This window comes from Pinus tabuliformis, chromosome 6 (genome assembly GCF_031772625.1).
Source record: "Pinus tabuliformis cultivar Carrire ecotype Pingquan chromosome 6, CPIR1, whole genome shotgun sequence".
NCBI classification, from domain to species: domain Eukaryota; kingdom Viridiplantae; phylum Streptophyta; class Pinopsida; order Pinales; family Pinaceae; genus Pinus; species Pinus tabuliformis.
This window is the reverse complement of record NC_142292.1, coordinates 1,180,573,505-1,180,598,298: the sequence shown is the minus strand read 5'-3', so window position 1 is coordinate 1,180,598,298 and position 24,794 is coordinate 1,180,573,505. Positions and strand designations below refer to the sequence as shown.

General features: G+C 39.3%; 2 pseudogenes; both read right to left on the bottom strand.

The window, feature by feature from the left end:
• Positions 1-15,366: 15,366 nt before the first annotated feature.
• LOC149262978 (putative tetraacyldisaccharide 4'-kinase, mitochondrial) lies at positions 15,367-16,503 on the bottom strand (annotated as a pseudogene).
• Positions 16,504-19,254: 2,751 nt separating this feature from the next.
• Positions 19,255-20,477, bottom strand: LOC149262977 (putative tetraacyldisaccharide 4'-kinase, mitochondrial; annotated as a pseudogene).
• Between the last annotated feature and the right edge of the window lie 4,317 nt (positions 20,478-24,794).

The window sequence follows — 24,794 nt, the reverse complement described above, 5'->3', positions numbered from 1 at the left end:
TGTTATTGATTGGTCTGTATTGCAGGTGGAGCAAGAAGGAGAATTCTAGCCGGAGCCTTAGTGAATATTGCAGCAGAAGAATCTCATGTTCAGGAACAAAGCCATAGAGCAAGTGAAAGTGCAGTGGAAGCACTTTGGACCCAAAGAAGCTACATGGGAGATGGAGGATCAGATGCAGGCCATGTATCCTTCTTTGTTTGCTGGTGGAGGCAAATAAGTTTTGGTATGATGTTTGGTATATGTTTGGCATATGTTTTGTTGATGTTTTGGTACGTACATATTGTAAATAACTCCATAGTTGAGTTTTAAAGTTCTAATAAGCGGTATGGTGGTTATCTTGTCATGTTGTCATGAAGTTTTTCTTCTGAGAAAGTCATTCATTGTAAATAATGCAACAAGATAAGTTATAAAGCTCCATGGGTAGTATGTTTGATTTTCAGCGGTTTTTCTAAGGTCTTGGTGTGGTTTAACACGGAGGATAATGTTGCCCAAGGGGGAGGGGTCTGTAATAGCCCCTCGTAAAAAGTTCATGTAATAAAAGTTAATAAAGGAAAAATAAGACCACGGTTAAGGGACACTTATTCTGAGCTGAATGTTGAGAAACGATATCCTAGTAGGCATCACTAGATGTGTTTATGGCTAAGGTAAATTGGCAAAGGCAATGGAAAAGGCATTAAAAAGGAAAAAAGGTATTTTGGAACATTTATTTATGAAAATAAAGGAAAATAGGAGAAAATGAAGGTGAAAGGTCAGAGGTTCCATGTGAGGAGGAAAATGAAGAAAAATAATGGAAAATGAAGAAAATAAAGACCTCATTAATAAAAATGTTTCTGAGGATCAGTTCAAGGATTTTTATCACTTCAGTTTTGGAGCTCTCTCATTATTCTCTCTCTCACACTTTTGGACACTTAGAATTTTCTTTGAGCATTCTAGTTTTGGAGCAAGGAAGGGAAAAGAAAGCAAAGGAAGGACAAGGAAAAGGAAGGAAAGAAAAGATCAAGCTAGGAAGAATAGGATCAAGCAACTTCAACAAGAATACTTGTAGGTAACTAATTGCGTGTGTGATTTCCTAGTTGGTTTTGACGTGCATGGATTTTCATGTTGACATATGGTTCTCTTGTTTTTGGTGGTGTGGTTTTGTTGGGTTATGACAATGGTTTTCAACCTTGCCTTTCCTTTTTCTCGATAGCCATGGTGTGATGGGATTATTTTCTCAGTTTTTAGCTTTGGAATTGCCAGATGGTTTCAGAATCTGGGGTAGAGGTGATCTTAGGAAAATTCCCAAAGGCCTAGGAATCCCTTGACCAGTTTTGGCGGGATACAAGGTAAAGCCTAAGGGTGGAGTGTCATTTTAGGGATTAGTGATGTAGTGTGGATTGTGGTAAATCCTGAGAGACCAGTGTCTCGGTTTAGGGCCTAGTGATCTGGTGTGGATTTCGGTAAATCTTGAGAGATAAGGAGATGGAAATTTCCTCAAGGATAGTGATGGAGTCTGGAGGCATTCTAAGCTCGGTTTCATTTTGTGAGCTCGGTGTTGGTTTTGGTGAGGGTGGAGGTGGTTTAACCTCTGGATTCCCTTGGTTGTTTCTGGATTAGTTTATCCATGAGATCCCACATTCATGCTTGGAATATGAGATGTGGGTGACTGGCTGAAAGAAATATTTGGTTTAGCCATGTCTACAATCGAGTGGTACGTGGAAGTCCCCAACCTAGTTGACTCTTGCCTATGTTTAATAAAAGTTAAGTTATCTTTCTTTTTTACTTGTTATTATGTGGCCTTAATGGTTGTTATCTCATTTTTATTCACATGGTTTAATGCTAGTTATAAGCATGGTTATGTGACTAGTTATAGTCATGGTTATTTCATGTATTTACTTGTAATTAAAAGGATAATGGATGAAAAACCTAATTAATGTCAAAACAGTTAAGGGAAGAGGGTGGTGATCCTTCATGTCAAGTCTCATAGGATTTATTAGACATTTATGCTCTGTCTTGTATTCATTACTTGTACATTGCATTGATGCCAAGTGTTTGATAGAATGCTAGTCCTGGTTGGGGATGGTCAGGCCTAGTCCTGGAGTCAGGTTTTGATTTGTAATTCTTGTGGTCATGTAATTTATGGAGTCTGAAAGCTATAAGGGTTTCTAGCAAGTGACCTGGATTATGGGCTTGAAAAGTGGAACAAATCCCAGAGTCGCAGGCACAGGTCTGAGTAGAAAAATCCTGATTCAAATTTAAACAAGAATGCAACAAATTACATATATAACCATAAATATAGAGATACAGCAGCAATAACACTTCAATTCATTAATATCAAATACTGAAATATGCTTACAAACAGAATGGAAATAAGACTAGCTCAGGCTATGGTAGCTTATCTCTGAGAAGAGATGTGGCGGCTACATGCCTTTGAACAATGTTACAATGTGGCTTAGAGGCCTATTATTAATGAGAAACAACGGAAAACCCTAAACATCCAAAAAACTAACCCTAGGAGATGAAGCGCCAAAACTATGGGCCCCGTTTGGGTAAATTGGTACATCAACTTCATGAAGTCGTAACTTTGGCATACAATCTTCGTTTGACGTGCACAATACCTCGTTAGAAATATCTATCAGAGGACTACAACTTCTAACCATCCAACATAGATTAAATACCCCTATTGGTTAGGATTTTCCCAAAAACGTCATTTAGGGCCTTAAAACGACTCCAAAAGATCAGGACCCGAAAATCGCCAATAACAAATTGTGCTAGAGTTAAGGAAACTGAAAAAATGAAAGAGACAATGCTGGGGGTCCAAGTGGAATAGGAGGGTGGCCACCAACATCCACTTGGATCATTCCTCCCCTGTTAGGAAGCAATGGTCCCCATTGCATTGAGTTCCCCCATGAGATGAGGAAACTTCTGCTGAACTTGGTCCCTAGTGAGCCACTTGCCTTCATGCAGGAGTTGGCCAGCTTTATCAACCCGATATAGTCGGATATTCTGTTGGTGAGTGTTCTTGACCTATGTGTCCATAATCTAATTCATTGTGGCATGTTCCATGTAGTCTGGGTTTAACTCTATTGGTGTGAGTTGTTCTGCAATGTCTGATGTGTCCAACAATGGTGGGAAGTATGGTCGAAGGTGGTCCACATTGAACACTGGGTGTAAGACAATGAATGGGCGAATGCTAAGCTCAAAATAATTGTCTCCCACGACCTTGGTGATGGTTTAAGGACCATACCAGAGTGGCCTGAGCTTCTAATGGGCTCTGGTAAGGTGTTCTTTTTGAAAATGCAACCAAACTTTGTCGCCCACCTAAAACTTGTGTGGCACCCAATGTTGATCATGTCACTATTTGTACTTGGCATTTTCCATAATGGAGTGGCGATATATCATCCTGTTGGGTAGAGGTGTGTCAGGAGTTAGATTGAACGAGTGCTTGACCTGACAATGCAACAGTACCCCTGTGGGTGAGGAGAAGATGTCCCTGAATTCTTTCATGACCATATCCACTTTCTTATGCTACATGGAGGAACGATTCCCGGGGGCCATGGATGTGGCTACGATATTCCTCTTACTTTGAGAGAAAACTAGAAAGAAAATAAATTTCCTAGTCTGGGAGATGATCTTACTGCATTTCTTAGTAGTGATCAAAGAGGTGGCAGTAGGTGGGGCTACCTCTGGTATCCTGTATAACATATTACCCAAATAAATAATAAAAAAGCGAGATATAGACTCTATACAACATATCACTTCCATAAGTAGGTTTGTCCTAATGCTACATCACAAACTTTAAGGGGAGCAACATCACATAATACCTCATCTATGAAGGGCTTGATGCTATAGGGAAGGCGGCACTACTAGCTGACTCGGAGATCTCGTCCTTGGTGAAGCCACCCGATGCTGTACGACTGTGGGTGTGGTGTGGTCATTTGACCCAACCGCTTCACGACCTCTGCTGAAAAGAGGTTCTTTTGGCTCCCACTATCGACAATGAATTGTAGCGTCGAACCCTTCACCCACATCTATGAGTGGAAGAGACACTCCCCCTCCTTTGGATCTTCAGATTCATTATTTTGGATTTGGTGGTGGCAACAAGGGTGTTGGGCTCCACATCGATAACCTGCTTCCCTTTTTCATTCCCCTTGTCGGGTTCTGACTCAAGGTGAGAACATGCACCTAATTCAGAAGTCTTCAACTCGGCCACCAGTGACTACTTGGTCTGCCACTCACTTGTGTTGTGAGTGGAGCTCTTATGGAACTTACACAAATTTCCTATGTCCTTCTTTGGCTTCGCGGTGTTTAACTTTGCTTGCAGTTTTCGCAAGTTGTCTTAGGTCGCCCCACCTTGGCTTTGTCCTTTGTTTTGCGATTTGAGGGCACCTTTCCCTTACTTCAGATTCACAGATCCAAAGTCTCTCTTTTTCTGTTTCAGCTTCTGCTCAATCTTGATATCGTATCGGTACTCCCTGCCGAGCGAGGAGATGTCCAGGAACTCCATCTCATCCTGGATGTACCTGTGTAGGTAGCTGCGGTACCTGAGTGCCAAATGTTTCTCAGAATCCTTGATACCCAAATTCGTGTGTAATGGCAGAAGTGTCCTTAGACACATAATTTTATTAATAAAAAAATAATTACATTTGGAATTTTGCAAGAGTTTACACCTGAACAACCAAACACTCTTGCAATGAGCTATTTATAAGCTCAATGTCCTAACTACCTCTAATTATGGATCACTTATAAAATAACAAGTGTCCACTTACAATAAAAGCTATTCAAACAACTTACTAACGATTCTCCTAAATTAGAGCCTAAGATACGACACATGTGTAGAGTCATATCTTGTTACAACAATATACTAATTCTAAATGTCTCCATTAAATAATTAAATATTCTAGATTATTAATTATTAATTTAATATCTTAAATTAATAATTATTTTATTATAACTTTATAACCTATGATAATGTTTATTTTGGATCATCTAACATTCCCCCCTATGATCCAAAGATACATTACAACAGATACCAAGTTCATCCCTGAACTTAGTAAATTTTATTTTGCCAAGAGGTCTCCTGAAAATGTTGGAGATCTGATCTTCTAAAGGCCAATAAATTGGCTTGAGGACATCTTTGGCAATGAGAGATTTGATATGATCATACTTGGTGTCCACATGCTTTGCCTTTGAATGAAAAAATGGGTTCTTGGCAAGCTTGATGGTTGACTGGCTGTCAATGAATAATGATGTAGCTTTTGCCTGAGAAATGCCCAAGTGCTGCAAAATTTTGTGCAACCAAACAATTTCACATGCTGCTTCCCATGCTGAAATGTACTCTGCTTCTGCTGAAGAATTTTCCACTTTATCTTGTTTCTTACAACTCCAAGACATTGCTGCTGACCCCATGTTCATTAAATAACCTGATGTTGATGCTCGATCATCAATACTTCCAGCAAAGTCGGCATCTGAATATCCACCAAGTACAAAGTTTTTAGTCTTTGTGTAAAGAAGACCAAAATCTTTTGTTCCTTGGATATATCGAAGAACTCTTTTGGAGACATTCCAGTGGTTGTCTCGTGGTTCCTGCATAAAACGTGAAAGAATACTGACTACATAAGACAGATCAGGGCAAGTATTTGTCAAATAAATCAAGCTGCCAATCAACTATCTATAAGTAGTACTGTCCACCTTTCCCCCCCTTCAAATTTTGAAAGTTTCAAGTTTTGCTCCATGGGGGTAAGAACGGGCTTGCAATCCTGCATTCCAAATCACTGAAGAACCTTTGTTGCATACTTACTCTAAGAAATGAAAATATGATGTGGACGTTGGAAGACTTCAACTCAAGATAGTAGTGAAGTAATCCCAAATCTGTCATCTTAAAACCTGCATGTAACTCCATTTTCACCTGTGCAATATGATCAACATTGTTTCCAGTAATGATCAAATCATCTACATACATAACAAGAATCACCGGATATTTACCCTGTTGTTGTACATACAAAGTATCATCAGATTCACTTCGTTGAAAACCAACTTTCCTAATGTATTCATCCATTTTTGCATACCAAGCTCGGGGAGCTTGTTTTAACCCATATAAAGCCTTGATCAATTTGTAGACTTTATGTTCCTACCCTTCAATTTCAAAACCTGGTGGTTGAGTCATATATACTTCTTCCTGTAAATCCTCCTTGAGAAAATCACTCTTTACATCCATTTGATGAACTTTCCACCTTTTCTGAGCGGCAAATGCAAGTGTTAATGAGATGGTGTTCCATTTAGTTGTAGGAGCAAAAGTTTCCTCATAATCAATGCCTTCCTACTGCACAAAACCTTTAGCCACAAGTCTTGCTTTATACTTTTCAAGTTCTCCCTTTTGGTTGTACTTAATTATGTAAACTCATTTGCATCCTATGGGTTTAACATTTTGAGGACAATCAACAAGTTTCCAAGTGTTGTTATCAATTACTGCTTGATATTATTCAATCATAGCCTGTTGCCATTCTTTATGTTTTACTGCTTCTTTGTATGTGGAAGTTTCAGTAAAATCATTTGCTATCAAGGAAAAATTTCCTTCACTTCTGTGTGACTTCCTTGTTCCTGTTTTATTCTGCTCATCAGGCTTTACATCTTTCAAAAGTTCAACTGCCCATTTTGGTAGTTGATGCTCACTTGTTTAAGATTCTGAAAAGTCACCATCATTGTAAATAGGATTAATGTAAATTGATGTTCGTCGATCAGGTGAAGATTTTGGAGAATTATTGTCAGAAGAACTGCTGCTGCTTGGATATGCAGATGAACTGCCAGAAGATCCAGATGGTGTTGTTGAAGTAGATGGACTGGATGAATCATCTTCAGATGAAGGAAAATAAATTCCATACCAATTTGGTGAATTTGGTTGACTTTGCGTATTTCCTTTTCTTTGACTGCCTTTAGTTTCTAACTTTTGAAGAAGACTTTTGATTTCTTCAGCACTCTTACTCTCTGTTTCATCAAAAATTACATCCCTGCTCACAATCAATTTTCCATTGGTCAAAAGATGGTACCATTTCTTCTCATCAGATTATCCAATCATTGTGCATTTCAAACTTCTTGAGTCAAGCTTAGTTCTTTTTTCTTTCGGAACTAAGGCATAACATACTGATCCAAAAACTCTAAGATGTTTAACTCGAGGTTTGAAACCAAACCAAGCTTCATAAGGTGTGATTCCGTCTAAAGAAGCAGTTGGAGATCTGTTTCTTAAGTAGACAGTTGTATGAATTACTTCTGCCCAATATGTTGGACTTAACCTTTTGAAAGTTAACATAGATCTCGCCATTCCTAACAAGGTGCGATTCATTCTTTCTACTACTCCATTTTGCTGTGGAGTGTAAACATTTGTAAGATGTCTTCTTATGCCATGATCACTGCAATAAGTTTTGAATTCATTTGAAGTGAATTCTCCCACATTATCTATCCTGAGAGTACCTATCTTTGCTTTGACTTCATTTTCAACAAGTTGGTGAAAAATTTTAAACTTTTCAAATGCTTCTGACTTTTTCTTTAAGAAATAAACCCAAGTCATTCTACTGAAATCATCAATGAATAGTAAGAAATATTTGAAACCACCGAATGAAGTTTGTAGTGGTCCAAAAACATCACTGTGAACTAGTTGCAGCAGCCTATTTGCGCGCCATGAACTTGTTGGAAAACTTTCTCGACTTTGTTTTCCATAAATGCAAGCTTCACATTTTGCATTTTCATTTTTGAAAGTTGGAAGTCCCTTAACCATCCCTTGTTTTTTCAATTGAGAAAGGCTATCAAAATTTAAATGTCCATATCTTACATGCCATAATCTTATAGGTGAAATTCCTGTAGTCACTGCCCCTGCAAAGTTAGAATGCCTTGGAATAACTGTCCCTTTCATCCTTACAATTTTCCATCTTCATAACATCTCACAACAGTTTGCAAGCTCTGTTTGACTGAATTAATCTTAACTAAGCCATCTTCCATAATAACTTGATGTCCTGCTTGTCCAATCGTGACTAAAAATAACAAATTTTTCTTAAAGGTTGGTACATACCATACATTTGAAATCATTTTTTCTCTAATGCTAGGGAGAAAAACTTTACCTGCACCTTTTCCATAAGGAGTATGTTTTGTATCATTTGCAAGAAAAATGGAATTAAGTTGGCAATCTTGAAAATTCCAAAAAAGTCACGTCAACAAGTCATGTGTTGAGTTGCCCCTGAATCCAAGATCCAAGCATCTTCATAATCACTTTTAAGATGGGATGTGTTAGCTCTACTACAGGTTGCTGATATTCAAGGAGCAGACGTGAGCTCAGTCCTTGGTTTTTCTAAAAGGAGGCCTCTACCGGTCATTCTCACCTTCTCCGTTGCCTCTTTCTCTCTCCTTTCATCCCCATATCCTACGCCTTTCGTTAAAAAACAAACATATAAAACCCCATTTTCTTAAGCCCCGGGTGCTTAAACCTATGAACCCGCGCCCACACGACCACCCACCTTCACAAACCCTCTGCCATAATCATAACCATCGATCATGTACCCCAATCCAATGGTCCCCGCTGCATTCAATGAAGAACCTGCTCAATTGAGTCCCCACTGTTCGATCGTCTCCACCGCGATCGGATGGTGATCGCTTCCCCCGCACTCGCAAAACAATCGTGCGATAACGCGCGATGAAAAGTGGTTTTCCCACCCCTCTGATGCCACGCGTCGCCCTCCGAGTGGGATCGCTCGCCCCTGTACGATTACCACCCGATGATCCACGACGGTACGAGCAATACCGCTTACCACTCAAGCCCGCTCTTCCAACCCGATAAACTCCATGCATCTTCGGTGCCCGACGACCGTTGGATCTGCCCGCCTGAGATCCAATGGCCTGCGTTCACCCCGCTCCCATATCTCCTGATACCCTCTGCAAGGCCATCCCCGCCGTCGATCTTCCCAATCCAACGGTCGATTTTTCTCCTCCGTCTGAGCCGACTATTCACGTCCTCGAACTGTCCCATGTGCCTGAAGAACGAAGATGACCTGTTTACCTATACCCGTTGCATTTTCTCCTCAACCACTGCTTTCAATAGACCGTGTACCCAAGAAGAAGAAGGACAAGGCTCGAGCAAAAATTTACATTTAACAAGCATGGAATTTTATCTTATACGAAACTCCAGCCACTTTAGAGGATAGCAGAGCACCCGAGGAGATCAAATCCATCTGCTACAACAAGCAATTGCACTTAAGAGTTCTGCCAGACAGTTAACGTGGTTGGTGGTCAATTATGACCCCTCCACACCTAGAATGGCCGAGTGCCTTTGTAATGAAACTCTTTATATACCCAGAAACAAGATGTAATCAGGGTTGATGGTTGTTGTTTTGATGTAAGGTTCAACTTCTGGAGACTGTAACTGCTTTGATACTTGCAGCGTCTCGTCTTCATTTTCAGCTAATACAAGCTTCTTTTGCTGTTAATTACCCGCTTTCCATTCTTCTTCTGTTCTAGGTTGTGCCTGATATGTAGTTTTCCTGAACTCTTGATGTATAGCATTAGAGGAGTTGTCATCCTACCTCTATGTTTGAATCTTGCATGTATCAGTGAATGCGTTAATCAGGTTTCTTTTCACTTAGCGACAGAGAGCTGACATCCTGTCTGTGCACTAGGGAATTAGATTTGCAGACCTCTTTACTGGTTGCAGTCGGCCATCATAGGGTCCTGTGCATCTGCTGGTGTGGTCAGTATTCTTCATATTCACCCATACCTTTAAACTGTGAGTAGTTGGTGGTCTAAAGCCTTGTAGTCTGGGGGTGTTCACGCATGTCTGGAGTCAAGCAAAGTAGAAGTGGTTATCTGGTTTGAAAAAGCATCATTCCTTCCATTCATCCGTTTCCAACATTAAGTTGAGTTTGTAATGTTCCCGAGCATCTCCGAGCTACAACCTAGGAGAGTTTCTTGGGGTGATAACAGGATGAAAGTTGTAATGCCGGCAAAGAAGTAAAGACATATTTTGAACTATCATCATCTTGATCATTTGAAAATTGTGCTGAGTGCTGATGAAACTTGGGGATTTTGTCAATAGAAGTTCGACAATCTTCAACATAATGTCCAACTTTGTTACACCTTCAACATACAATTTGACTTAAGTCTCTTCCTCTTCCTGGAGATTGTCCTCTGCCTCTACTTTGACTTCTGTTTTGAGGCTGTCCTCTACCTTGATTATTATTACCTCTTCCTTGAAAATAGCCTCTTCCTTGATTGTTTTATCTGCCTTGAAAATTACTCCTGCCTGAATTGTTTCCACTATTAAAGTTGTTTCCTCTGCTTTGGCTTTGGCATCGACTTTGTACATTATGTGCTACTTGATTCTGATTAAAATTCCCTCTGCCTCTGTTCCGAGAACTGTCAGTTGATGATTTACTAGTGCTAGCCTCTGTGAAAAAGACATCTTCACCAACTTTCTTTTTCTTCCCAAAGGTTTTATCATGTTGTGTCAACATTTCGCAGAGCTCATCAAACTTTAGTTTCTCTAACTTTCCAGTTAATTGTAGAGTTTCCAAAAAATGTGTGTAGGAAGAAGGAAGTCCAACAATAAAAATTGTGACCATAAAAATATCATCTACTGCTTGAAAACCAACATTAATGTTTTCCTGCTTTATATTCTTAAGTCTGGAGATGTATTCAAGAACACCACCTCCTTAAGTCAATTTTTGTTGCAACAATTTTAATTTTAGATCAACTTTCTTTGTTTCAGGCTAAGTATCAAAAAAGTCTTTGAAAATTCGCAAAGCAGAACATGCATCTATAACATTTGTTATATTGACATACATTTCATCATTAACAGAAGATTTAATGAGAGCTAATGCTTTGGCATTCTTAACTTCCCATTTTGCTAGTGTAGCTGCATCTATGGGTTTATTTGGCCTAATATCACCATCACATATATCATGCCACAATTCATTATAAATGAGAGTGCTTTCGATGAGGCGTTGCCATGTTTTGTAAGATTTTGTGCCTTCAAGTTTGTCGGAATCAGAAAACAAATTAATCAAATTTGAAATTGTAGTGTTGAAGCTTCACACCAAGAATCAGGCTCAGAAAAAAAAATATCAAGATGGGCAACACAACATGCAACACAATATGCAAAAAGAAAAAATGTTCTATCGGGGCTTGGCCTTGACCCTCGTATAGTTGTTGAAACAGGAGAAAAATGACTGAGCTTTGCACTTGGCTCTAATCAATTTCTCAAATATTTACAAGGTAACTTTCTAAATTTGACTTTTACAATGATGCTCTTGCAAATCCTGGTTAAAAAAATGTTACCCCCCCTCAAAGTAAAATTACTTTGAGTTATAATGTCACACTTATCTCTCCAAAATAAAAAATTACAAATAAAATCTCCTTATTACCCCAAAATTTACAAAATTTACTATCCCTAACATTTACAAATAACCCTTACACCTTCTCACACCTTATTTCTCCAAAAACTTTACTTTAATATCAATTTATAATAAAGTGAAAACATCACTTCAAATCTTAAAAACTCTACTTTCAATTTGTAAATTTCGGATAAAAAAAGGATCTGGATCTAAATAAAGTTTTTTTTTTACCATATGCTTTGAACAACGCCCACAACATGCAACAATGCTTCAAAAAAACGTAGAGATGTTAACTGATTCAACGAGCTAAGACATCAGTTAATCGAACGCAGAGACAATTATTTGCTACTGGCCACTTGACGGATTTTGTCAACGCTTGTTGGCTTCTTCGGCACCTCTGAGGTAATGAGAAGACAACTTCTGGCCGAGGAGCAGGAGCAAGCCATTGAGATGGAAAGAACCCGGTTAGCAGAGTTACATTTATTCAACCAAGTCTCCAAAATCACAACAGTCAATAACACCATTGTGACTCAGGAGCAACATAACGATTTTGATGATGCCAAAGCAACAAATCAAGATCTCAAATGACTTCTTGCTAACAGATCACTTCAGCTATCTGCTGGAAGTGTTGAACAAAGATTCCATGAGTGGAGAAAAGCCAAAGAATAACAACACCAGTGACCAAGACAACCATGGGCACAACCTTCCGGACAGTCCATTCACAACACCACGTGCATCATATACAGCCAACAACATATCAGCAGCCACATAGCAACTCGTTGTTGGGTACCCACCATTAAAAAAAAATTGATCATACACAACGTATTATAATCATTATTGTCATTATACAATTACATGGATCCATTTCTGAAGCCGACACTGCATTTAAAAGAAGTCGTTGCAGTTGGAGAGATGACAGTGTACTCATTCTGCTCCAACACATTCAAGTGGACACGTTGATCCCCATCTGGGGTTGGGACACACAGCTCCATATGAGGGGCCAAGCCAAAAAAAAAACTCGCTTTGCCACATGGAAAACACGTTCAATACTCCATACCAGCATACATGGTTAAAACAAATGTTGCTTCTCATAAACTGGTCGCTAGTTTTGCCTCACAGATCCGTAGGCCCTCCGGGTGGCAATATTCGATTTCAGTGGGTGAGATATGATATGGTGTTCCTCTCTGACATCACTGAGCTATGTCCATAAAACAAAACCTTGCTCTGATACCACAATAATGGCAGAAGTGTCCTCAGACACATAATTTTATTAATCAGAAAAAACAATTACATATGGAATTTTGCAAGAGTTTACACCCGAACAACCAAACACTCTTGCAATGAGCTATTTATAAGCTCAATGTCCTAACTACCTCTAATTATGGATCACTTATAAAATAACAAGTGTCCACTTACAATAAAAGTTATTCAAACAACTTACTAACAATTCTCCTAAATTAGAGCCTAAGATACGACACATTTGTAGAGTCATATCTTGTTACAACAATATACTAATTATAAATGTATCCATTAAATAATTAAATAGTCTAGATTAATAATTATTAATTCAATATCTTAAATTAATAAGTATTTTATTCTAACTTTATAACCTATGATAATATTTATTTTGGATCATCTAACAGTGTGAAGGGTATGAAAAACATTGGTAAACTTTGGCACATCTTGGTCCCTTCCCTCCCGCAGCGTGGTCCACTTTATGTAATTATCCTCATAGCTCCCGACAGGGTAGTACTGCTCCTTGATGGCATCCCAGAATGAATTCTAGGTGGGTACAGATGAAAATAGTGAGGGTGTACTTTCATCCTTCTGCTCACAGTAGGTTTCCCACTAGTCCTTGACGTCTCGGGCGGCTTTAAGAAGAGAAAAAGTAATATTTTTCCTGTTGGAAAACTCATGAACAGAAAAATATCCTTATAGTAGATTTAACCATTTATCTATGACGTCTACATCTATTTGGCCCTCAAATATGGGAATGTCAAAGTTTACTTGTACCTTAAAAGGAGTGGTGCCTCCAAAGTGGCTACTGGATGTGGATGCCCTGCCGGTGGGCCACCGTTGAAGGATTTGGGCAAAGTTATCCATTATCACGTTCCTTTGTTTCTCGAGGGCATCCTCGAGCAATATTTTGATAGGATATCCTGCTCCCTCGTCTTTATTTTATTCCCCCATGGGCGGTGATCGGGGTTTGCAAGGCTGGTCGTGCAAAGGTTCAACCAGATCGAGCCCTGTCCTTGTATCCCGACCTCGTTGGGGACATGCAAATAAAAATAGAGAAAGAGCAGACTGATCTGATACCACTGATCCAGATTTAAGTAGGAACGCAACAAATTACATATATAACCATAAATACAGAGATGCATAAAAAATAACACTTCATTTCATTAATATCAAATATTGAAACATGATTACAAACAGAATGGAAATAAGACTAGCTCAGACGATGGTATCTTATCTCTGAGAAGAGATGTGGTGGCTACATGCCTCTGAACTGTGTTAAAATGAGGCTCAGAGTCCTATTTATTATTGAGAAATAATAGAAAACCCTAAACATCTAAAAACTTAACCCTAGGAGATGAAGCGCCAAAACTATCATTAGGCGAATTTTGAGGTCTAAAACGGGCCTCCTAAGAAAAATGTACAACCTGTTAGCGCTTGAGATTTCACCTCAGGCTGAGAAAGGTAAACCTCAAGGCAACATCAAACCATTCAGCCGCGTAGCTAGCCCTACGGGGCAGGAGAAGGCTCTTTCCGGTCAATCTCTGTAGATCTTCAATTGATGAGATGACCAAACGGGTAACACTGATATTAGGCTAGTAAACTGATTAGAAATATTAATTTGGGGTTTTTAATTAAATAACGGGGTTTTTCTGGGCTGCATGGGCAAAATCACAGCTTGAAACAGAGAAATATAATGAACAACACAGGTTATCGACTGAGGCAAGGTAGGCAAGAAATTTAGCATCAAATCTAAATTTTATATGGGATGGCAAGACTGGTGAGGAGCTAAGGAGGGCAAACAATAACTTTGAATCCTCCTTAAACAGTAGAAAACATTAAACATGAACAAACTTATAGGCAGAGCATGGCAGGCATGAATTCTTACCTAAACACTTCATTTGTTCAGTTAGAAATGATCATGTAGTGAAATGAAACATAACAGATTACATATGAAACAAGAGAAAAACTTATGCTAAATTATCATGCCACAGGAATCTCAGAAGTCAGAGCTGTGAAATTTCATTAAAAATCCCTGCCAAAAACTGTACATTGAAAGCTCTGTTCTCCACCAGCTCTCAGCACTCAGAATTTTCTTCTGTCCTCTCTTTTTTTACTAACTCCCATGAGTTTTTATTTTTAATACATTAAATAAGCCTCTGTTGTAAAATAAAACAGATCAACCCAAAAAACTCCTGCGTTGTTTCACCTGAATTACATAAATTAGAAATGGGCGTTTCATCTATGCTAAACATAGAACAGCGTTTCCCTAAAATCCTCTAATGGCGGACATAAGGAGCACTGATCCTTTTGAATCGGGACTGAGGATAAAAGTAGGCGAATTGACCCCGTTTTCTGCTGTGACAGATGTCTTAAAACGCTATGATACAGTTGAGCTCGGGGGCAAAAACAATTCATGTATTAAAAATACGATCTAAAATAAATGGGAAAAGACTGCTCTTTCTGTTTTGAGCTAAGTATTTACTTAGCCAAGTCATGATCTTGAATGCAGAATCGGGATGGTGAGCAAAACCATGGCCTTTACGATGTCACTGCAATGCCATAAATGGTCCCTGTCCAGATTTTATGCCGCATATTTTCCTTAGATGAAACGAACGCCTTAAATATTGCAACAACTGCCACGTTACTAATATCTTTAATTCATATGCAAACGGTTCATCTTCCCTTTCAGTGCCAAAGGAGAACTTACACATAGTAAAAATAACTTGATGAATTTGAGAGTAATACAAAACAAACCCAAATTCAACTGTCATAGCCATGTGCCGCATGCTCCTTGGAAAGATCTTCAGTTGATCATTCCACGGATTTTGATATGAGCCTGTATGTCTGGAAATCATAGGCTTTTTTGCTATTTATGATCAATTGCTGGGTGTAATTTAATGGCTCAAACAAGTCCTTGCATCACCCTTGTCGCATCACTTTGTTAAGCAACAAAGTTTTGAACCTTTCTTCTGAGTTCCTAGAACAACTCACAATTCCCAAAGTAGAATGAAGAACAAGAACTTCTGCAGCTTTGAACTTCATTAATAATGGTTGACTTCTTTTATAATCCTTCTCTGTTAATATAATAGTAACGCTTTGTCCAAATTCACTTCCAAATTTTGAAGCTTCTTTTGTACTAATCGCAAATCATGTACAAATGAGTATATCAAATTATGCCAATAATGAAGCTTATCTTGAAAAATGTGATGGTCACTGAAATCTACTCTGTCAACGTGTGCTGCACCCAGCTACACAATAAAAGCAAAAATTTGCAATCTTAAGCTCTTTTTCATAGCTAACGAAAGTGACTCTGGACAACCAATGCCAGAAACACACAATACAACCATATTGTGCACTACGTTCAAAGGAATCACTGAAGCTTCGCACTGTAATCTGAAGAAATGGCACGGGACCATTTTGCTACCAAAAATAGGGATTTCCTCCTCAAGTAAACACTCCAACATAGCCATGATATATTGATATTTTTCTTTTGATATCAAATCTGTATGATGCAAAACTATTATATCTGCCCGTCTCAATGCAATCAAATGTTCCCTCAATGGCCCACGTGGTATCAACCTTCTATTGCCCCAAAGGGTTATACAATTTACCATTACAATCTCCATGTCCCTGAACAAGCTCCAATGGTAATAAAGAGACTAGCAGTCATCATGTTGTGCTATTCAGCCAGCTTATTCATTGCTCCATTATGTTTGCTGCAGTCTAAACACGTCATTTTTTAAAGTTGAACAGTAGACTATTTCTCTTCTGTTGGTTCTGAGAGCGATTAGACCTGCATGCCATCAGCTTGAATTACAACTCCAATTCCATCCCCAATTTTGTTAGTAGTCACCTTGGACTCTTTAAACTGGAAATTATGTTCTGCCCAGTCTCCTCTGCTACGAAATTCCATCACACCATATCTCTGAAAAACAATGCAGCAATACTTGACCTGTTGGGACAAGGGTATATGAGGCTATGAATATTTGATCAAGATCTGGACCTGCAACATCAACTTTCCAGCATCAATTTTCCAGAAGAATTCTCTTTCCCACGCGACCCCTCTCTAACTTCATCCAACACACTTGGAGATTTTTGGTTGCTCATTCAAGGCGGCCTCTGCTACATGAAAAACTGGATTTTGATTTACTTTAGATTCGTCATCTTTGCTTGAAGTAGACTGATCTTGGAAAGATTCAAAGCTTGTCGTGTACGAGTAATGGATGAAGGAGGGGAAGGCATTGTTGATTTGATTATTAAATTGCCAGACTTTGATTGATGATGATGTTTTGAATTGTGTTTGTGATTTTACAGAGATAGGAGCTGAGGAAGCTGCTCCCTTTTGAAGAGCTGGAGATAAATTACATAATCTAAAACAACACATTAATGATGAATCAATCTCTGACATGAGACGGAGTCTAACATCGGCTTCACTTGGGATGGCAGCTGCCGCTCCGTGGAGGTGCCAAGAACCGCAGAACTTTGGGAGAGCAGACAGTGCCTCCACCCATTGGGCAATGGAGTCATCATCAACACAACTCTTGCTTATTTTCAAACTGAAACTGAACTCAAACAATCTTCAAGCAAACTAAAATAAGATGCTGCCCTTATGGCTGCTTATTTATTTACAAAGCTATTCTAATCTGCTGTACAAACAATAGATCAGGTAATACTAAAATGCCATATTAACAATTCAAGTAAACCTGAGATTGATGCCGCTTGAGAATGCTGCCACGAAGTCACAGATGCAGTTGTTGGCAGCCCTTCATGCACGTACTGAGCCTGATCACGTACAAGACAGCCTGATCTATCAATCAAACTGAAAAATGTGTCCATGTATGCCGCAATAGGATCACGGAAGCCGGAATCTATTGGCTGCCCCAACTCTGTGATGCATACTTCCAGCTGCACACTGTCAATGTAAACGACTGTAGGCAATTCTATGATATCTTTTCTCGAATGAGGAAGGATTTCCAAGAACTTTTTAGGGTCTTGGAAATCATATGACTGAATCTGCTCATCGAGACACTGAATTTCCTTTTCGATTCTTTCAACAATTAACTCATACACTTTAGTTTTGAATCCAGGGAACCGTGGAGATTTCATCCATTGAAGCAAGGCATTGAAAACATCTTCATCAAATTCACTATCTGCTAACAGCTTTCTTATTTCTTCTACAACTTCACACAGGGTAGGGTTTGCCACATACCCTTCCATTGCATGAACGGATCAGCAAGCGTTGGAATGTCTGGATTGAGTTGGAGTCGCCAGGTGAATGGTTCAGCCTGCATAAGTGTCTGACTGTTGTCCACCATCAGCATCAGATCTGCACCTTGATTGCATGTACTGGGACAAGACAATCAACAAGTTGAATGTTCTCCCCAGTATGGTCGCCAGTATGTTAGCGCTTGAGATTTCACCTCAGGCTGAGAAAGGTAAACCTCAAGGCAACATCAAACCATTCAGCCCCGTAGCTAGCCCTACGGGGCAGGAGAAGGCTCTCTCCGGTCAATCTCGGTAGATCTTCAATTGATGAGATGACCAAACGGGTAACATTGATATTAGGCTAGTAAACTGATTAGAAAGATTAATTTGGGGTTTTTAATTAAATAACGGGGTTTTTCTGGGCTGCATGGGAAAAATCACAGCTTGAAACAGAGAAATATAATGAACAACACAGGTTATCGACTGAGGCAAGGTAGGCAAGAAATTTAGCATCAAATCTAAATTTTATATGGGAAGGCAAGACTGGTGAGGAGCTAAGGAGGGCAAACAATAACTTTGAATCCTCCTTAAATAGTAGAAAACATTAAACATGAACAAACTTATAAGCAGAGCATGGCAGGCATGAATTCTTACCTAAACACTTCATTTGTTCAGTTAGAAATGACCATGTAGTGAAATGAAACATAACAGATTACATATGAAACAAGAGAAAAACTTATGCTAAATTATCATGCCACAGGAATCTCAGAAGTCGGAGCTGTGAAATTTCATTAAAAATCCCTGCCAAAAACTGTACATTGAAAGCTCTGTTCTCCACCAGCTCTCAGCACTCAGAATTTTCTTCTGTCCTCTCTTTTTTTACTAACTCCCATGAGTTTTTATTTTTAATACATTAAATAAGCCTCTGTTGTAAAAGAAAACAGATCAACCCAAAAAACTCCTGCGTTGTTTCACCTGAATTACATAAATTAGAAATGGGCGTTTCATCTATGCTAAACATAGAACAGCGTTTCCCTAAAATCCTCTAATGGCTGACATATGGAGCGCTGATCCTTTTGAATCGGGACTGAGGATAAAAGTAGGCGAATTGACCCCGTTTTCTGCTGTGACAGATGTCTTAAAACGCTATGATACAGTTGAGCTCGGGGGCAAAAACAATTCATGTATTAAAAATACGATCTAAAATAAATCGGAAAAGACTGCTCTTTCTGTTTTGAGCTAAGTATTTACTTAGCCAAGTCATGATCTTGAATGCAGAATCGGGATGGTGAGCAAAGCCATGGCCTTTATGATGTCACTGCAATGCCATAAATGGTCCCTATCCAGATTTTATGCCACATATTTTCCTTAGATGAAACGAACGCCTTAAATATTGCAACAACTGCCACGTTACTAATATCTTTAATTCATATGCAAACGGTTCATCTTCCCTTTCAGTGCCAAAGGAGAACTTACACATAGTAAAAATAACTTGATGAATTTGAGAGTAATACAAAACAGACCCAAATTCAACTGTCATAGCCATGTGCCGCATGCTTCTTGGAAAGATCTTCAGTTGATCATTCCACGGATTTTGATATGAGCCTGTATGTCTGGAAATCATAGGCTTTTTTGCTATTTATGATCAATTGCTGGCTGTAATTTAATGGCTCAAACAAGTCCTTGCATCACCCTTGTCGCATCACTTTGTTAAGCAACAAAGTTTTGAACCTTTCTTCTGAGTTCCTAGAACAACTCACAATTCCCAAAGTAGAATGAAGAACAAGAACTTCTGCAGCTTTGAACTTCATTAATACTGGTTGACTTCTTTCATAATCCTTCTCTGTTAATATAATAGTAACGCTTTGTCCAAATTCACTTCCAAATTTTGAAGCTTCTTTTGTACTAATCGCAAATCATGTACAAATGAGTATATCAAATTATGCCAATAATGAAGCTTATCTTGAAAAATGTGATGGTCACTGAAATCTACTCTGTCAACGTGTGCTGCACCCAGCTACACAATAAAAGCAAAAATTTGCAATCTTAAGCTCTTTTTCATAGCTAACGAAAGTGACTCTGGACAACCAATGCCAGAAACACACAATACAACCATATTGTGCACTACGTTCAAAGGAATCACTGAAGCTTCGCACTGTAATCTGAAGAAATGGCACGGGACCATTTTACTACCAAAAATAGGGATTTCCTCCTCAAGTAAACACTCTAACATAGCCATGATATATTGATATTTTTCTTTTGAAATCAAATCTGTATGATGCAAAACTATTATATCTGCCCGTCTCAATGCAATCAAATGTTCCCTCAATGGCCCATGTGGTATCAACCTTCTATTGCCCCAAAGGGTTATACAATTTACCATTACAATCTCCATGTCCCTGAACAAGCTCCAATGGTAATAAAGAGACTAGCAGTCATCATGTTGTGCTATTCAGCCAGCTTATTCATTGCTCCATTATGTTTGCTGCAGTCTAAACACGTCATTTTTTAAAGTTGAACAGTAGACTATTTCTCTTCTGTTGGTTCTGAGAGCGATTAGACCTGCATGCCATCATCTAGAATTACAACTCCAATTCCATCCCCAATTTTGTTAGTAGTCACCTTGGACTCTTTAAACTGGAAATTATGTTCTGCCCAGTCTCCTCTGCTACGAAATTCCATCACAACATATCTCTGAAAAACAATGCAGCAATACTCGACCTGTTGGGACAAGGGTATATGAGGCTATGAATATTTGATCAAGATCTGGACCTGCAACATCAACTTTCCAGCATCAATTTTCCAGAAGAATTCTCTTTCCCACGCGACCCGTCTCTAACTTCATCCAACACACTTGGAGATTTTTGGTTGCTCATTCAAGGCGGCCTCTGCTACATGAAAAACTAGATTTTGATTTACTTTAGATTCGTCATCTTTGCTTGAAGTAGACTGATCTTGGAAAGATTCAAAGCTTGTCGTGTACGAGTAATGGATGAAGGAGGGGAAGGCATTGTTGATTTGATTATTAAATTGCCAGACTTTGATTGCTGATGATGTTTTGAATTGTGTTTGTGCTTTTACAGAGATAGGAGCTGAGGAAGCTGCTCCCTTTTGAAGAGCTGGAGATAAATTACATAATCTAAAACAACACATTAATGATTTCTTCTTCAAAACAGGGTTTTGAAGAAGAATCAATCTCTGACATGAGACGGAGTCTAACACAACCAAAACAAACTTTATAAGAACCAATAGGATTCAAGATGATGATGTCAACCATGGGGGATGATTCACCATTTTTGGAGTAAAAAAGTAAAAACATTAAAAAATAATAAAATAATAAAACTACTTTTTCAAATCGTATTTTCAACTTATTTCCCAAAGGTTTTACTCAAATTTCGAGCGGGAGTACTCATTGGAAGCAAAATTTAATTCCTCATATAAGGAGTACCCATGTTGCATACTTTCGATGGACCCTGCTACATGCAAAATGAGAAATACATGAAAAAATGTGATTACAATCTCATTTTTCATGTATTTCTCAATTTTCATGTAGTAGTGTTCGTCAAAATTATGCAACATGGGTATTCCTTGGATGAGGAATAAAATTTTGCATCCAACGAGTGTTTCCACTCTAAATTTGAGTAAACACATAGGGAGATAAGTTGAAAAAATAGTTTTTTCTTTTTTCCCTCTAATATTTGATGATGTAAACTAATATTATTTTATTATTTCCACTATTATTTTATAATTTCCTTGGGAGGCCCATTTTAGACCTCAAAATTCCCCTAATAGGACCCCGTTTGGGTAAATTGGTACATCAACTTCCCAGGGTCGTAACTTTGGCATACGATCTCCATTTGATGCACAAAATACCTCCTTAGAAAGATCTATCTAAGGACTACAACTTTCGACCAACCAACACCAGTCACACAACCTTGTTAGCCCCAATTTTCTCAAAGAATGTCATTTAGGGCCTCAAAACGACTCCGGAAGTTCAAGACTCGAAAAAATGCCAAAAATAGTAAATTGTGCTACAATTAAGGAAATTGAAAAAATGAAAGAGACAGTGGTTGGGGTCCAAGTGGAATAGGCGGATGGCCAGCAACATCCACCTAGATCATTCCTCCCCCCTTAGAAAGCAATGATCCCATCGCATTGAGTTCCCCCATGAGATGAGGAAACTTCTGCTGAACTTGGTCCCTAGTGAGCCACTTACCTTGGTGCAGGAGTTGGCTAGTTTTGACAACCCGATATAGTTGGATATTCTACTGGCGAGTGTTCTTGACCTGTCTGTCTATAATATGATCAATCTGGGTTTTACTTTCTTTGTGTGAGTTATTCTGCAATGTCTGATGTGTCCAACAATGGTGGGAAGTATGGTTGAAGGCTATCCACATTGAACACTAGATACAAGCCATTCAATGCGGCAATGTTGAGCTCAAAATCATTGTCTCCCCAGCCTTGGTGATGGTGTAAGGACTGTATCAGAGTGGTCTAAGCTTTCGATGGGCTCCAATAATGTGTTCTTTCTGCAAATGCAACCAAACTTTGCTACCCACCTGAAACTTGTGTGGCACTCGATGTTGATCATGTTGCTATTTGTACTTGGCATTTTCCATAATGGAGCTACAATATATCGGCCCATTGGGTAGAGGTGCTCCAGGAGTTAGGTCGAATGAATGCCTGACCTGACAATACAATGGTACCCCTGTGGGTGAGGAGAAGATGTCCCTGAATTCTTTCATCACTGTATCTGCCTGCTTCTGCTGCGTGGAGGAACCCTTCCTGAAGGCCATGGATGTGGCTACGATCTTCACCTTACTTTGGGAGAAAACCAGAAAGAAAATAAATTTCCTAAATTGGGAGATGATCTTACTGCATTTCTTAGCAGAGATCAAAGAGGTGGCGGTAGGTGGGGCTACCTCCGGTATGTTGTATAACGTATTACCCAAATAAATAATAATAGAGCAAGGTCTAGACTCATATACATCATGTCACTTCCACAAGTATGGTTGTCATAATAATACATCACAAACGTCAAGAGGAGAAACATCACACAATACCTCATCTATGAAGGGCTTGATGTTGTATTGAAGGAAAAACTGTTGGCTGACTCGGAGATCTCATCCTTGGTGAAGCCATCCGATGTTGTACAGATGTGGGTGTGGTGTGGTCGGTATGCCCAACCGCTTCATGACCTCTACTGAAATGAGGTTCTTTTGGCTCACACTATCGACAATGAATTGTAGCGGCGAACCCTTCACCCACATCTATGAGTTAAAGAGACGCTCCCCCTCATCTGGATCTTCGGGTTCATTATTTTGGATCTTGGTGGTGAAAACAGTGGCGCTGGTCTCCACATCAATAATTTTCTTCCCTTTATCATTCCCCTTCTCAAGTTTTGAATTAGGGTCGGAATATGCATCTGATTCAGAAGCCTTCAGCTCAACCACCAGTGAATGCTTGGCCCAATACTCACTTGTGCTGTGAGTGCAGCTCTTATGGAACTCACACCAATTTCTCGTTTCCATCTTCTGCTTCGTGGTGTTGTTCATTGCTTGCGTCTTTGGCAGGTTGTCCTAGGTCGCTTGCCTTGGATTTATCCTTTGTTTTGAAATTTGGGGGCACCTTTCCCTTGCTTCAGATTCTCATATCCAAAGTCTCACTGTGTCAAGCGAGGAGATGTACAGGAACTCCATCTCATCGTAGATGTACCTGTGTAGGTAGACACGTTACTTGAGTGCCAAATGTTTCTCAGAATCCTTGATACCCAACTTCGTGCAAAGGGTATGAAAAAAATTGGTAAACTCTGGCACGTCTTGGTCCCTTCCTTGCCGCAGCGTGGTCTACTTTACGTATTTATCCTCGTATCTCCCGATATGGTAGTACTGCTCCTTTATGGTGTCCTAGAATTAATTCCAAGTGGGTGCGGATTAAAACAATGAGGGCGTACTTTCATCCTTCTGCTCACAGTAGGTTTCCCACCAGTCCTTGACGTGGGGGGTGACTTTCCCAGCTGGAAAAATCATGAATAGAAAAATATCCTTCTAGAAAATTTAATAATTTATCTATGGTGTGTGCATCTATTTGGCCCTCAAATATGGGAATGTCAAAGTTTACTTGTACCTTAAAAAGAGTGGCGACTCCAGAGTGGCTGTTGGATGTGGATGCCCCACTGGTGGGCCACCATTGAAGGATTTGGGTAAAGTTATCCGTCATTGCGTTCCTTTATTTCTCGAGGGCCTCCTCGAGCAATATTTTGATAGGATATCCTCCTCCCTAATCTTTATTTTCTTCCCACATGGGCTGTTGTCGAGGTTTGCGAGGCTGATCTTGCAAAGGTTCAACCAGATCGAGCCCTAACTCCTTATATCCCGACCTCGTTGGGGACACGCAAAGAAAAATAGAGAAAGGGAAGACCGCTCTGATACCACTGATCCAAACTTAAACAAGAATGCAACAAATTATAGATATAACTATAAATACGGAGATGCAGCAGAAATAACACTTCATTTCATTAATATCAAATACTAAAATATGCTTACAAACAGAATGGAAATAAGACTAGCGCGGGCGATGGCAACTTATCTCTAAGAAGAGATGTGGTGAATAAATGCCTCTGAACTATGTTACAATGAGGCTTGGAGGCCTATTTATTATTGAGAAACAATGGAAAACCCTAAACATGCAAAAACCTGACCACAGGAGATCAAGCGCCAAAAATATGGGCCCCGTTTCGGTAAATTGGTACATCAACTTCCTGAGGTCATAACTTTGGCATACAATCTCTGTTTGATGTGCACAATACCTCATTTCTATCCGAGGTGTTACACTAAAAAATGTCACCGTGACTATTTGCAGTTAGTATGGCTCCATCCACTGTCATACTATCCTCCTTGGCAAGTCTCATGCCTCTACTCTCCATGTCAAACTTCAAGAAAGAGAGAAAAGTCATTTAAAGTCAATTATCTCTGGTACGCAGTTTCTCTTAGCCTTACC